The 16,454-nt window shown below is 39.6% G+C and overlaps 1 protein-coding gene across 6 annotated transcripts in view; it reads right to left on the bottom strand.

Moving 5' to 3' along the window:
* GNB1 (G protein subunit beta 1) overlaps positions 1-16,454 on the bottom strand; it is an 86,522-nt gene that overhangs the window by 57,443 nt on the left and 12,625 nt on the right. Inside the window, exon 1 of one of the 6 annotated variants that reach the window (XM_043500219.1) lies at positions 1,549-1,574. The exons of the other annotated variants lie outside the window; for them this stretch is intronic. The gene's annotated coding sequence lies outside the window, so the exon portion shown is untranslated. Of the gene's footprint in view, positions 1-1,548; positions 1,575-16,454 lie in introns of those variants that run through there. 6 annotated transcript variants of the gene reach the window in all.

Raw genomic sequence — 16,454 nt, forward strand, 5'->3', positions numbered from 1 at the left:
GCTGTGTTTTATCATTAAGTCAATCAGCCCTTGGTGAAGACTTTTCTATCATTGTACATTCTCTGCCATGCCTGACAGGTCTAAGGGCTGATACTGGAACAGTTTTCATGAGGAGAAATTGTAAACTCCCTCTGAAACAAACATACGGTGAAATCTTCCTTTAAAAGTGCCTTACAATAAGGCAAGAAAATATTACTGGCCCCAAAAGAAAGACTTACTTTTTGTCTCTCCCCACAATTTTGGCTGTATTCTGTAAACACTACATCTTCATTTACCTGAAATAAATATCTGTATTTTGCTGTTCTAAAGTCAGTCATCACAACATAAAACTATTCACATGCTGCTGCCTTGTTAATATCGCCTTGCATGGAACTGCCTCCAGTCAAAAAAAAGCAGCAAAGATGGAATTCACCTATTTTGCTTTTTCAGTGACTTAACTATTTCAATCCCCAACAAAAACTACACTAGGATGCAGTTACTGTTGTGAATGCAACTCAGTAAATACGGGGTAACATATCACACGTGACACCATTCAATAGCGATTTGATTATGATTACGGCACTTTAGTGTTTGTGGTCCCCAAGGCTGTTGCTACAGAGCAGAGTTAAGGTGCCAAACAAATCATTTTTAAAACTGTAACTGGTATATCTAGATTCACAAGTACCCTCTCACAGCTTTAGCACACACTGTAGCAGCACAAAGCAACTAAAGTGCACTAGCTAATTAAAGTGGGTTTACAGAGCAGTACAAAGTGGTTGGGAGTATGAACCCCAATTTTGCCGTGCTTCATCCCAACATTCCCTAGCATACAAAAAGCTTTGTTAACCCTCTTTATCTTGTCCTCTGTTAATTAGACTGGTGCAACAGAATAGTTTTGGAAAATTAGGCTTAGTGAGCATTTTTGACCTTTCCCCCCCATAATGGAATATCTGACTCGGGATGGTACATAACATCTCCTCCTGCAGAGGCACTCATGAAGAGCTGCCTCTCCCAAAACACCCACACTCCATCGTTACTAGCAACAGTGACACCAAGCTGCCCCCAAAGACTGGGTGGCCCCCGTATTGCCAGAATACTTGGGATTAAACACCTTTTGCATTTCCTGACTGATTTTAATCATATAACTGTTGCATCAATACTGTTTTTAAAGTATATAAATATACTGTATACTTATATAAGTAATATAATTATGGACTGTGTAAGGTTACTTCCTTAACTGCTTCCCAACATTTATAATTGTATCTCGTAACTGTGCACATTGTCAACACAAACCTGGATGTAAATATTAAAAAGCCAATGACTAAATTTAGTCTACTTATAACATTTAAATTCATAAAGCTACTGTAGTATTAAAATTCTTACTCAAAAAGCATTACAACTGCAAGAGACTTGACCACCGCCATCATACATGTCTCCACTGGGCAAAATTACCATAATAAGAGAATTTTCTAGTCTTTTACTAGTGTTTCTTTTTATTAAATATATTTTTTTTTAAAAATCTCTAAAAAATTAAAGTTCCTTGCTCACATAATACAATTCACTCCCTACCTTTTTCATAAGCTTGGGGAAGCCTGCATGAAACAGAGAAAGAAAATGTTCATGATTACTAATGGAAACTGGAAAGGAATCAGAATGAAGAAAAGCCACACCCAAAAGCTGCACACAATTACATACTGCATCTAAGTTAGCTTTTTGTCTTCGTTGCTTTTTATATATATATATATATATATATATATATATATATATATATTCATTCATCTTAACAAAACCAGGGAGTAATGAGTCTTAGCGTGGCTTGCTTTTTCTTTAGATTTCTAAGATTACTTGAGATCAATATAAAAAGATTTACTTTTCAAAGAGAAAAAAATATCTGAGTAGTGTTAAAAGTGGATGGAACGCAGCTGTAAAACAGCATACTTTGGCTCTATTCTACTTAAGCTCTAACATATAGCAACACTAGCTGTACATATGGAATGCAAAGGCTGTTATTTTGTTAAGCAAGTTATATTACACTATCATTTTAGACAAATAAAAGGGTTTAAAGCATTTCAGAGCTAGAATTTCTTTATGCAGTTACCAAAAGAAGAAATGCACAACTGTTAAAAGCAAAAACCACACTAGAAATTAAAGGTTTTATATGGAAGTTATATGTAAAATACTCAGCATTCTACACGAATGTATCTAGCTGACACACTGCAATTTCGAACACACATGAAGAATGAATTAGGTTTCCGAAGGTATCAATTCCTCTTTAGGAGACGCCAAACTTCATAGCACGTACATGGAGAAATAGATCCTGGAAAAGAAGTAGATCATCACTGTTGAGAAGAGACCTCTGTGAGGATGGTTTTTAGGTGACTAGATACAATACATATTTAGCAATTGGCTCATTCCTTCATCTTCTGCATGAAATTTCCTTTAGGAACACTTCCCCTCAACCCAGTCACCCACCCACCTCCAAAACTGGCACCTTTAAGGAGACAGTAAATTAATACCTCACACAAAACTAAGGGAAGTCTAGTACCCTTACATGGATGAATATAATTTGTTCAGAGGTGTAGACACTAGAAGTAACTGGGCACCAAGACTGAGGGTATGAGTTAAACCATCATAATGAATAAAGGAGCTTAAAGGCCACGTGTCTTCTAAAATATACCCAAAAGCATTGTGATAAGTGGTATTTTGGCACAGAAAAACCTTTTCAGCGTTTCAAACACGAAGCTGGAATCAGAGATTTGACTGCCTTCACTGTGATGTTGATATTCTGTTGCTGTCATTGTAGGTTGCAGTGACACTTGAGAACACTGGATGGTTCAGTGTACAGAAAATAGGGTCTTTTACCTCAAGATTGTTGGTTTAAAACACTACCGGTGAGTTGCGATTCAGACAAGCTCAATAGACAACTGTCTACACTACAAAAATATCACAACCGCACTAACCGCAACTCTTTTTGCAGTCCTAGAGGAGAGGCCAATGGCACAAATGTGACATGGATAGTGAATCTCCCTCTCATTCCCAGACCTGGCATCTCCAGGTCAGGCTAAAAGCACATCAGTGTCAAGGGGAAGATGGATGAAGAGGTAGTTTGTACTGCTGCTCATGATTAACCTGTTTGTTAAACTACAATTGCTGTCTCCCAGCTCCAAAAAAAAAAAAAAAAAAAAGGTAGGCCTATGATACTCACAATTAACAATTACACCAAACATACTTGGGGGAGGGGGGAATCCTTTTCCTTAGGATCACAAGGATTTTTAGTTTAACTTTCCCAACACAACAGAACATAGCTGAAGTGACAAGTAAGGAGAGCAAAGAAAATCTAATCATACTTGAGGAACTCTAACCTCCTTATCTGAAAAGCAGAATCCATGTTTCCAGATAAAAAACACATTAGTTGCACCCTCAGATTCAACTAGTCTGAACCAACTGAACTTGTAGCAGTCTGTCCAGACAACACCACACAACAGTTCACTTAATTCCTTGTCGAGACTGGAAGAACCAATTTAGGCCGTAACAACTCTGGCCAAATTTTCAATGGATGCAAAGAAAATTGCTCCATTCCACAGTTTTTTTTCCTATAATTGTAATAAAAGACCTTTAGCTTCAAGAATGCTTGAAGCACATTTAAAAAAGAGAACAAAAAGTGATAAGAGCCACTAGGAAACCTGAGATAACGAGAAAAAATATGCACTGTGGATTGAAAACTGCAAGACTGCAAAGGGGAACGGGGGTAAACTTGTAAAGGACACATGATTACCATATCATGAAACAAGGTTGAACTGGGGTGTATTATAAAGTATCTGCATCCGATGAAGTGAGCTGTAGCTCACGAAAGCTTATGCTCAAATAAATTTGTTAGTCTCTAAGGTGCCAAAAGTACTCCTTTTCTTTTTGTGGATACAGACTAACACGGCTGCTACTCTGACACCTGCATGAACATGCAATTTCCGATACATGGTTGTTTGACAACTATGCAAAGTGAAGATTAGGAGCAATTTAATTTTTAGAACGTTTAAAGTATGGAGACAACATATGTTTAGAATTTGTGTCATCTCTTATTACTAGATCAACTGAATCAATGAGTTAATGGTTTTGGAGAGCTTAAAGAAAGGAAATTCCAACAGCAGCATATTTTCTTCTAAAAACAAAAAATATGCATTAAAATCAAAGGAGTGGAAGCAGTCTACATTGTTGATCCAAGCAATTTACAACTAATTCCAGCTGTGACAGAGTAACCATGACATCATCATAACCTAGCAAATACTTAAAATAACATTCCCTCCTAACCAGTTTTCAAAGATAAACATATTTCTAGCAAAAAGTTGCTTCAACACATTTAAACACCTACTTCATCAACCATTTTCCAATATACTGTACATTTAGCGTTAACACACATCTTTGCTAGGCTACTGAAATACTGAGCCCTTCTTAAGTTATGTATCCTCCATTAGACAATGCACTGAATTGGATTTTACACAAGGTTATGCTGCTACCATAGTCTTCATCTCCTTCCTTACTTGATTGCCCCCAATACAGAACATATTAAACCCAGTGAAACGAAGAATATAGGCTACGAGTGTTTCGTGAAAGTGCTGTTGGTTTTTACGGAGGAGGCTGTAAAAGCAATCTTCATGAGATAATGTATATTTGATGCACTTTGTTCCTTTAGTGATGTACAACTGGTTTGACTAATACTAGAACCCTAAAAAAGAAAAAGGAGTACTTGTGGCACCTTAGAGACTAAAATTTGACCATAAGCTTTCGTGAGCTACAGCTCACTTCATCGGATGCATTCAGTGGAAAAAAAAAAAAGAACCGTATACACCAAGCCAAATTATACTACAAAAAAAAGAGAGAGTGTTCTACATTACCTAAAAGCAACAAAATAAGATCTCACCCAAACTATATTCTATACTGAAAAGCGTACAAGTTCCAATGGTAGCAGAACCTAGATGTGTTGCAGTCAACTTACACAGTTCTTGAGAGAAAGCACAGATTCAGAGACTCCCTCTGCCCTTGCTCAATATTGACCCCATGATAAAATTAACAAATTGGACTAACAAAGGGAATGTATCATCCAGTCTTCAGGGATTCCAACAGTGATTTGAATGAATATTCATCCAGAAAGAATGGTCCTACTGATGCATTTTCTGAAGCCACAATAAGGAGTACCCTCCTAAAAGCTCCATCAGCTGATAGCTGCAAGTGTAGCTAACTGTGTGAACACATTCAAAAGTACACAAGATGAAGTTCCAGCCCAGGAGATCACTTTTGTTGGACAGCATGCTCTTTTTCCCCATAAAGCTAGTGCTTGCATAGAGCACAACTTTAATGCCTTCAGATAGTTACATATTGAGGATGCTTCTGGTGGAAAATATAGCATTTCTTCTCAATAGCTCAGGGCCCTTATGCCAATACTCTCTACAGATGTTCCTGTAATCATAATGCTGCTTATTGAGAAGTACAGGGAGACTAATTTAGACTCATGGAGGCTCAGTGTCAGAAAAGAAGATTTAAAAAAAGTCAGCCTACTTGGGATGGAAAGTTGGTGGTGCCTTTCTCAAATTTAAAAACAGCAGATACATGTTAATGTGGGTAATGTGTGAGCTGATTTAACAAGCTTACATAGACAATCATTCTAAAATTGGATTCTGATTAAACTAAACTCATATCCCAGAATATTCACGTCTTTAGAAATCTCATTTCGAAGAAGACTTTTCAATTGCATGTTCAGACAGAGTCTGGTCAAGGTCTGAGATCCTGACTGTTTTGTAGGGCCCTCCTATTCTATCAATATAGCCCAGTTATAACATTTTTGACTGACTGCTGCTATTTTAATCCTCTCTCTATAATAATGGAGCTGTGGCTGAAGGAGAGAAAAATCCATTCCTTGAAGAGCTGAAACTCCAAAAACTGCCCACTGAAGGAGGTAAAGGCCAATTAATAGGGGAGCAAAAAAAATTGCAAAAGTATATGGAGTTTTCCCCTTTATATGCTCTATAGAACAGACAGGAATCGAGAAACTATCCAGAGACAGAAATCAAACCGTTCTGTTCAAAGAGGTTGAACCCTGTCACACAAGAATGACTGACAAAACTAATCTGTTCTTTGTTTCTGGAAGCCCAGAACCATGAATGATCTGAGAACTGGTGTGATACATGACATTCATGGGAGTACTTGCAGAGACATTTCCCTCCAATCAGATTCTCATGAAGAAGAAAGCAAAAAAGGTAAGATTAGCTGCTCACATAGGACAGCTTCCCAAGATGCAGAGTGAGAACTTTTTGGTGGTTCTGTGGATCGTGAGCACTAGAGACTGATCACTTTTTACCTGTCTCTGAAACTTTACCCACAAGAGCACAAATTCCATAAAAGACCTAGTTTTAGGGAAACTACTCTACCCTTTCATGTGCTGAGAACTTATGGAACAAGTATGATTTTTTTTTTTTAACACTTCTTAAATGAGTTGATTTTGCTGTAGTAAAAGTGAGTGGAGTCAAGGTTACTGTGGACAAAGCATTGTTTCCTCACACACAGTTCAGCCAGCACTGTTTATTCCTGCAATATTCCTGTTGTTCTAGTGAAGGGCTTCTACTAAGCCTCAGTTGACTATTATGCTGACTTATCACGAATAAGGCTTACTCAAATTAAAGTACGGACATTTTGTCTTTGCAAAGGTTCCTAGACATCTTTAAATGACAAGACTCAGATGCAACAATCCCACTTGATTTTTAAATATTCAACACCTTCAAGGTTCTCTGTTCATACATTAGTCTCCCCATCTAGGTCAGTAGTATTCAATGAATCGTGAAAGAATGAGTTCTCCAACCTGATGAACCTCATTCACAGTTACAAATACAATTTTTATAAAAGTAATGATTGTTTACACAATGCCAATTTAACTAAGAAAAACTGGAGTGATCAAGTTTATTTTTCTCTTTGCTACAGGTTTTTAAGTGGCATTTTAGAATAAGTTTCAGAGTAGCAGCCACGTTAGTCTGTATTCGCCAAAAGAAAAGGAGTACTCGTGGCACCTTAGAGACTAACGTATTTATTTGAGCATAAGCTTTCATGAGCTGCAGCTCACTTCATCGGAATCCATCTGATGAAGTGAGCTGTAGCTCACAAAAGCTTACGCTCAAACAAATTTGTTAGTCTCTAAGGTGCCACTAGTACTCCTTTTCTTTTAGGATAAGTGTTCATCACTGGACCTGTGAATATCAGATAATGATGTAGGGTATACTCAAGTCATCTACCACACCAATCTTGAAAGACATGTAATTTGCAATTTTCCTGAGGTTTCATTAAGAAAGAAGGATTTTCATGCCCTTGGTTACCAAATTCTGGAAACTGGATCACCTCTCATGCTTCATAATCTTCTCTGAACTGATAAGCAAATTCTGTCTAAGTTTGGTCAAGTAGCAAAGAAATTACTTATTTTAACCCTTCACTGTAATATATAAATTACAAATAAAGCAAACCTATATACATATTTGACAACAGTATCATAGGACAAACTAGCAAGTAGCAGAAAATTAAGTATATTCCATACTATACTTTTATCCAGCTGTTCATAGTAAACATAGTATGTATAGCAACCATTCTGATCTAATAAGAGATGCCTTCAATACTGAGGTACGACAACGGAATACAGCAGCTATATCAGAATATTTGAATTGATTCATACTTCAGCAAAGTTCAAATTTGTATGGTAAGTTTGTTGCATCCTCCCCTTGCACAAATCAGTATAAAGGGAATTTGTTAAAGATAAAACTTTGGTATTCTTATTTTTTTGAGATACTACACTTATTAATTACAACTCAACCTCCCCTTATTGTCACACTAATTGCAAAGACGACCTTACATTTCAGTAGCAAGAGACAATGGCACTTTAAAGAATCAAGCTACTACCCCTTTTTCTGCTCTGATGACCCATCAGATCAATTTTCACTTCTGATCCATTAGTACTAATAGCAAACTGAAGCCATCATTTCTTACAGTACTTATAATTGATGTTACAGGAACATAAAGCTGAATATTAGGTGGGGTGAAAGGAACTGCAGAAGAGAAGGAATACAATAATTTAGTAAGATTTAGAATAAAAATGTATTATTGTTAAGCATTATCCGTGTTTGCTGTTGTACAGCACAGAAGATAAGAGTTCCTGCCTCAATGAGTTTATAATCAAAGAGATCACACAAAACACAGAAAGAGTTTCTATAGCATGTATATGTGAGGGTGACTGAATTTTTGATATTGGTGGATCAAAGCGACTATTCATCCACAAAGAGATTAGCAGAGGACCATACAGAATGGGCTACCTCCATTACAAACTTCCAGCAATGGAGAGGACACCTAAGATGACAGAATTTTTACTTGGAACAAAATATGAGATATTGCACATAAAGCCATAGCGTTATCCCTGATTGTGCCTGAACTGAACTTTTAGGGAAATCTATCATTTCACTACAGCTGTTAACGCTAGTGCAACTCTGCGGGTGGCAGCAGGAGAGGGAAATACTAGACTGGGTCCTATTTATTTTTGTTTTAAAATCACTATGCTGTCTAAGTGCACTCTGAAGCCTGGTCTACTCTTAAAAATTAGATCAACCTAGTTACGTAGCTCAGGGTTGTGAAAAATTTAGTGCCATAGGTAGGACAACCTAATCCCCAACGTAGACCCATTTAGGTCCACAGAACAATTTTTCCATGGCCCTAGCTACCACGTCTTGGAAAGATGGATTAACTAACATTGACAGAAAACCCCCTTCGAGCAAGGTGGGAAGTGTCTGTACTACAATGGCACAGCTGCAACGCCATAGCTGTGCCTCTGTAGTGTAGATATGACCTGAGTAGGTATGGATCACATGGCAGTAAGTCATTCATCACCTGAGACATGCATTCCTTAGTGCTCCTGCCATACAGCTGCTCTAACATTTATCTCCTAAAAATGCCTGGTGTAGCTGAGGCCTCAGGCTGAACACAGAATTAGCAATGCTGTTTCAGCCTAGAGGCCTACAAGAACAACCTGTGCAGGTAAAAAGTAATATTAATCACAACAGAAAGAACTTGACTATTTTTAACGTGACTAATTATTCCTAAAAAAGGCGTCCTGACCAAAACTTTATTTTCCAAAGTAAGCATTTAAGATAGCACTATCCGAAAGTATCCAAACTAACATCCCTCAAGAGTTGAAAAAAAACCTGCGGCTGCAATATAGCAATTTCCTATATGACATTTTAAACTCAAGTCATGGTTCATATCATCGCCTGATGTGGAAAAATCTTTGGAGGGGTAAAAAAAGTTCTGTGCATTTCATGACATGGAATGCCCAATGTTGCTGCCTCATGGGGTGGAGGAATGCTAGTTGACACAGAAGTGATGCAAGTCATGGGCTTGCAATCATATCAAGGCATCATGAAGAGGCCGCCTTTCAGCATAAGCTCTGAATGTGGCCACTCTATCATTGGTTCCTGTCTGCTACTAGCCCCACTAAGGAGGGAGGAAGCTTTGATACTTCAGGGTTTTGTACCATATAATCCACAGGTTTTCAAGAGAACACGTGCCATCCAGAGAAGCCACTCCATAGTTCTGCTCCCTCCAGAATCCCAAACTTGTAATACTCATGAAGGGGGGCTCCTACCAACTTGGTCATATCAGTTGTGCTCCCCTCCTGCAATAGTCAGCCCCAAATCTCACTTTTGGTCTGTTACAGACCCTTCTAATGTGCAAAGTATGGGGCTTTAAGTATCTGAATACACAAATCCATCTTCTTAGTACTTAAAGTTCAGAATTATTCTGTGGACACAAGTAAAATGTTTTTACATCTCTTACTATTATGAATTCCAATTTTTTAGAACTGAATAGGAAAGTCAAACAATAAGAACTGAATGCCCCATTTCCTTCTTTGGGCACATGCTATTTTTAGTTGTATCTGCTTTTTCATGTACATATATCCAATACTACTATCACTCCATGTGGGCTGAGACGCTCCCTGAAGCTCAACTAATTTAAAGCTCTATTCCTAAAAAACAGATGAAGTATTGGGCTACATGCTTTGAAAAACAAAAGAATTCTCACTCTAAAGATTCCTTGCAGGAAAAACAACAACCCCAATGAGCTATTTGGTTAGTTTTTCACTTTGTGTGTCCCTTTCCCAAATTGTGGTTCACATCTTTCTGGCTATGTGACTCCAATTCTCCAGCCCAAATACAGGCTAAACAAGTCTTGAAAAAAAGTGGTGCAGTTCCACCACAAAGGGATGGCAGGATTCTGAGGGATCATGCCACTGAAGTTCTACCTATGGGCACGTGGAGGACGTAGAATAGCCCAAAGGAGGTGCAGGGAGGGACATGGCCAATAGATTCACAAACTATGTAGATCCATTGACTACATCCTCAACCAAGGGGTGACAGTGTGTTAAAAACACTTAAGTCTGGTCTACACTAGATTGATGCAAGACAGCTTACATCGACATAACTATGGAATTGCCTACACTTAAATTTCACTCCTGCCAACGTAACTGCCCTGCTATGCCAACTTAATAACTGCACCTCCACGAGCAGCACAGAGTCAAGGCTGATGTAGTCATGCTGACAGTGTAGACACTGCGTCACTTACGTTGACCGTTACTGGCTTTCAGGAGCCATCCCACAATGCCTCACACGGACTCTACAATCAATACAAAAGCTCCTGGTGAGGACGGGCACTGCTGACACAAGGAGCAAAGTGCAGACATACACAAGTGGTGCAATTACTGTGGCAGCAGTATGCCAATGTAAATTAGGTCGGCTTAATTTTGCAGTGTAGACATGGCCTTAGAAATATTACCAAAACCTCAGGTCTGCAGCAGAAAATATGGATTGACTCTGCTGCTACTTTATGATAGGGAGGAACTGTGCTCCCAACAGTCTATGAAAAATCAATTTGAGCTTTGAACACAATAATGCACTTGTGTCTTAAAAATGCTTTCCCCTGCTGTTTGACCTTGATAAAATCATAAATCATGTTGTTGATGGACATTACCACTGCACTGGAAATGACATCAATATGAGTATTAGGACCTTCATGGTGGGATTAAATTGGAGAAGAGTGGTTGTGTTGGAACAATACCTTGTTTAAACACAGGTATCGGTAATCAAAAATAGGAACATTAAAGACATGAAAAAATTAACTTGTATTTAAATCTAGATCATAAAGACTCACCCAGCATGCAATCCATCAATGCTCAAAAGAAAGTGATAGCAAAATTTAGTTTATTTCTTTTAAATGATCCGTTTGTTCAATACACTATGCTAATTAAATACTTAGCAGTCTCAAAATATAAAATTAAAAATTAAGATTTTACTTTAGATATTTTAACTTGCTGTGTACACTATATCTAAACTAGCATAATAATCCTTTTCCCTTTACAAATACATGCCTGCTAATCAAGAAATGGAGTCAAGTTGACAAGAATCAGCTATTGCTCCTGTTCTCATCACATCACTTAGGCTATGTCTACACAAGCATTTTTGTCAGTCAGGGGTGTGGAAAAAAAAAAAAAAAAAAAAAAAAAAACCCACCCCTGACCAAACATAAATTTCACCGACAGCAGCGCAGGGATGGACAGTGCTATGTCAGCGGGAGACTCATTCCCATTGACATACCACTTCCAACAAGCGGCGGTAGCCTTAATTATGCCAATGGGAGAGCTCTCTCCTGTCGGCATAGAGCAGCTACATGGGAGACCTTACATTTTTGCAGCTGCATCAGTACAGCTGTGCCATTGTAAGGTCTGTCATCTAGACACAGCCTTTAGGACACAAAACTATCTAAACTACTACATGTCAGAAGCGGCCACAACAGTGGTTCCCTTAACCCACCCAGCAATATTGTTAATCTATCCAACTATACTCTTAGCCCAGCAGAAGAATCTGTCCTATCTTGGGGCCCCTCCTTCTGTCCCTCCACCCCCACGAACATGACACAGTTCTGTGGTGACCTAGAATCCTGTTTTCGATGCCTCCAACTCAAGGAATACTTCCAACACACCTCTGAACAACTCACAGAGACCTTCCTACCAAGGCTACAAAAAGAAGGATTCTGGGTGGACTCCTCCTGAAGGTCGAAACAACAGACTGGACTTCTATGTAGAGTGCTTCCACCGATGTACACGGGCTGAAATTGTGGAAAAGCAGCATCACTTGCCCCATAACCTCAGCCATGCAGAACACAATGCCATCCACAGCCTCAGAAACAACTCTGACATCATAATCAAAAAGGCTGACAAAGGAGGTGCTGTCGTCATCATGACTAGGTCGGAATATGAACAAGAGGCTGCTAGGTAGCTCTCCAACACCACTTTCTACAAGCCATTACCCTCTGATCCCACTGAGGGTTACCAAAGAAACTACAGCATTTGCTCAAGAAACTCCCTGAAAAAGCACAAGAAAAAATCCGCACAGACACACCCCTGGAACCCTGACCTGGGGTATTCTATCTGCTACCCAAGATCCATAAACCTGGAAATCCTGGACGCCCCATCATCTCAGACATTGGCACCCTGACAGCAGGATTGTCTGGCTATGTAGACTCCCTCCTCAGGCCCTACGTTACCAGCACTCCCAGCTATCTTCGAGACACCACTGACTTCCTGAGGAAACTACAATCCATCGGTGATCTTCCTAAAAACACCATCCTGGCCACCATGGACGTAGAAGCCTCTACACCAACATTCCACACAAAGATGGACTACAAGCCGTCAGGAACAGTATCCCCGATAATGTCACGGCTAACCTGGTGGCTGAACTTTGTCCTCACCCATAACTATTTCACATTTGGGGACAATGTATACCTTCAAATCAGCAGCACTGCGATGGGTACCCGCATGGCCCCACAGTATGCCAACATTTTTATGGCTGACTTAGAACAACGCTTCCTCAGCTCTCGTCCCCTAATGCCCCTACTCTACTTGAGCTACACTGACATCATCTTCATCATCCGGACCCATGGAAAAGAAGCCTTTGAGGAATTCCACCATGATTTCAACAATTTCCATCCCACCATCAACCTCAGCCTGGACCAGTCCACACAAGAGATCCACTTCCTGGACACTACGGTGCTAATAAGCGATGGTCACATAAACACCATCCTATATCGGAAACCTACTGACCACTATTCCTACCTACATGCCTCCAGCTTTCATCCAGACCACACCACACGATCCATTGTCTACAGCCAAGCTCTACGATGCAACCGCATTTGCTCCAACCCCTCAGACAGAGACAAACACCTACAAGATCTCTATCAAGCATTCTTACAGCTACAATAACCACCTGCTGAAGTGAAGAAACAGATTGACAGAGCCAAAAGAGTACCCAGAAGTCACCTACTACAGGACAGGTCCAACAAAGAAAATAACAGAACGCCACTAGCCATCACCTTCAGCCCCCAACTAAAACCTCTCCAACGCATCATCAAGGATCTACAACCTATCCTGAAGGACGACCCATCACTCTCACAGATCTTGGGAGACAGGCCAGTCCTTGCTTACAGACAGCCCCCCAGTCTGAAGCAAATACTCACCAGCAACCACACACCACACAACAGAACCACTAACCCAGGAACCTATCCTTGCAACAAAGCCCGTTGCCAACTCTGTCCACATATCTATTCAGGGGATACCATCACAGGGCCTAATCACATCAGCCACACTATCAGAGGCTCATTCACCTGCACATCTACCAACGTGATATATGCCATCATGTGCCAGCAATGCCCCTCTGCCATGTACATTGGTCAAACTGGACAGTCTCTACGTAAAAGAATAAACGGACACAAATCAGACGTCAAGAATTATAACATTGAAAAACCAGTTGGAGAACACTTCAATCTCTCCGGTCACTCGATTACAGACCTAAGAGTGGCTATCCTTCAACAAAAAAGCTTCAAAAACAGACTCCAATGAGAGACTGCTGAATTGGAATTAATTTGCAAACTGGATACAATTAACTTAGGCTTGAATAGAGACTGGGAGTGGATGAGTCATTACACAAAGTAAAACTATTTCCCCATGTTTATTCCCCCCCCCCCCCAACACACACAGTTCCTCAGACATTCTTGTCAACTGCTGGAAATGGCCCACCTTGATTATCACTACAAAAGGACCCCCCACCCTCGCCGCTCTGCTGCTGGTAATAGCTCACCTTAAGTGATCACTCTGGTTACACTGTGTCTGGTAACACCCATTGTTTCATGTTCTCTATGTACATAAATCTCCCCACTGTATTTTCCACTGAACGCATCCGATGAAGCGAGCTGTAGCTCATGAAAACTTATGCTCAAATAAATTCGTTAGTCTCTAAGGTGCCACAGGTACTCCTTTCCTTAAGGTAGAAGAGCTTAAGAAGAGCTCTATGGAAGCTCGAAAGCTTGTCTCTCTCACCAACAGAAACTAGTCCAATAAAAGATACTACCTCACCCACCTTGTCTCTCTAAGGTATACCAAGGCAGCCAATAAAATTTTAACAACTTCTACAATGGTACTTTTAGCAGTGTGAATTAATCCATACATTAAGATTCAACAATCCAAAAATATGAGAGATGGTCAACCTAAGCAAAGAGTTCTTAAAACTCTTTTCTCAAGTAGTGCGAAGCTCAACAACAGTGCCTAAAAAACATCTAGGAATATTTTCCATGTACAGAATTAGTGAAAAAGTGTTCTGGCCACAAGCCCTTATCCAGCAAGGCATTTAAGCCCATGTTTAAAGTTAAGCATGTGAGTAGTGTCACTTATTTCAGCAGAACTATTCACACTTAAATGTCTTGCTGAACTGGGACCTTAGTGCTGTAAAGGAATACAAACTATTGAAAATTAGTTTGGCTACTTATATTCCACCATAAATAAACATTATGCTTTACTATACAGATAAAGACAAATTCCCTGCTTCAAAAACCTTGTAATATTAGGGCCTGATCCTGCAAAGCACTTTGGCCACATTGATACTTACCACTGACTGACTGACTTTAATGGAACTATGCAAGATGATCCCTTTGCAGTATTACGGCCTTAAGACAAACCGAAAAAGACTAACTGAGGAAAGGATTGAACAATGGTACTTGAACTGCCTTCCATCCGCTCAGTCCTGGCTATACACTAATATGGTAGCTGTAACTTGTTCAACTGATCTGAACATCTCTACCCTTGCTCTCCCACCCATCCTTACCGAATATAGGACTAGGAAGAAAGATTTCAACCCTTACAAGTATCTTTTGTGCAAAGACTTGAATAGACAAACTTAAAAATTACTAGCGTATTTGACAAATTTCAATAATTGAAAGGTAAAAATTCAGAAGCCCAAACAATTAAGCTAGTGTGCCAGTCTTAACAGAAAGAGAAGGACACTAAGATTTAAACCATTTCAATTGATCTGTACTGATTTACTACTTACAAGTTCTCTGAAGACATAAATTTTCACGCTGGACACCAAAGCTAACAAATATTTTTAGATGCACCCACTAAATAACAATCCTCAACAGAGATTTAAATCTGACACGGTTTTCCAATTTTATAACAAACCGTGCACATTCTAAACAGCACAACTGTTCTGTAACTCTTCCAATGCCATAGTCCACAGTAAGTATACATGCACAAAAAGTTCTCATCCCATCAGCCTTTATGTTGCCAGTTCATACACCCTGATTGCTTGTAGTCTCCTAGTTATCATTACATTTTGTCCTGCAAAGCCAATAAAAAGCTACATCAAAGCTCAGGAAAGTGGCAATGGAAACAGAGCTTTTTTACCTCTAGGCTACTATTTCACTTCCAGTTCAAGTGGGTAGTCACCAGAAGTTATAGCCATCTTAAAAGCAGTTCAGTGACCCCCTATGCAAAATGTACTGGTCTCAATACAAATCTTGGTGGACAGGTGTCCATATCCCAAAATCATAACTGCCATCTTTGTCACCAGTGGTACCAAGGACTGAACAGGAGGCTAAGGAAGGGTAGAGCAGTAGAGACGTCCAAGGTACTTAAGTGTGTGTGTGTGTGTGTGTGTGTACACACAGAATGCTTCTTCTCTCAGCAGCCAGTGGGTTTTGGGGAGTGGGACTGAAGAGTGGGTTCAAAATTTATCTGATGTCTTCCAGTCATAGGCTGCTACAAAAGATATAATCTCCGAGTAGAATCTAGGGACAACACCACAGTAGAAGTTGCAACAGCTGGAAGGTGGGAAGCCTCAGCTTCTCACCTGGGTATTGTCCCTCTTGGACAGCGCCCCCTATCGCAGCCTGATTTTTTTTTAAATCAATATTTTGTTAACAGGTTTATTCCTCTAGTACACATCTAGAGAAGAGTGGGAGAAGAGAACAGAGAAGACACAGAAGCATTGAATGCAATGTAGAAGTGAAGAAATAAGGGGAGGAGGAAGAGAGAAATAAGAAGAAACCAACAATGAGAACATCACAGAAAAATAAGT

The sequence above is a fragment of the Dermochelys coriacea genome, chromosome 18 (genome assembly GCF_009764565.3).
Source record: "Dermochelys coriacea isolate rDerCor1 chromosome 18, rDerCor1.pri.v4, whole genome shotgun sequence".
Lineage (NCBI taxonomy): Eukaryota > Metazoa > Chordata > Testudines > Dermochelyidae > Dermochelys > Dermochelys coriacea.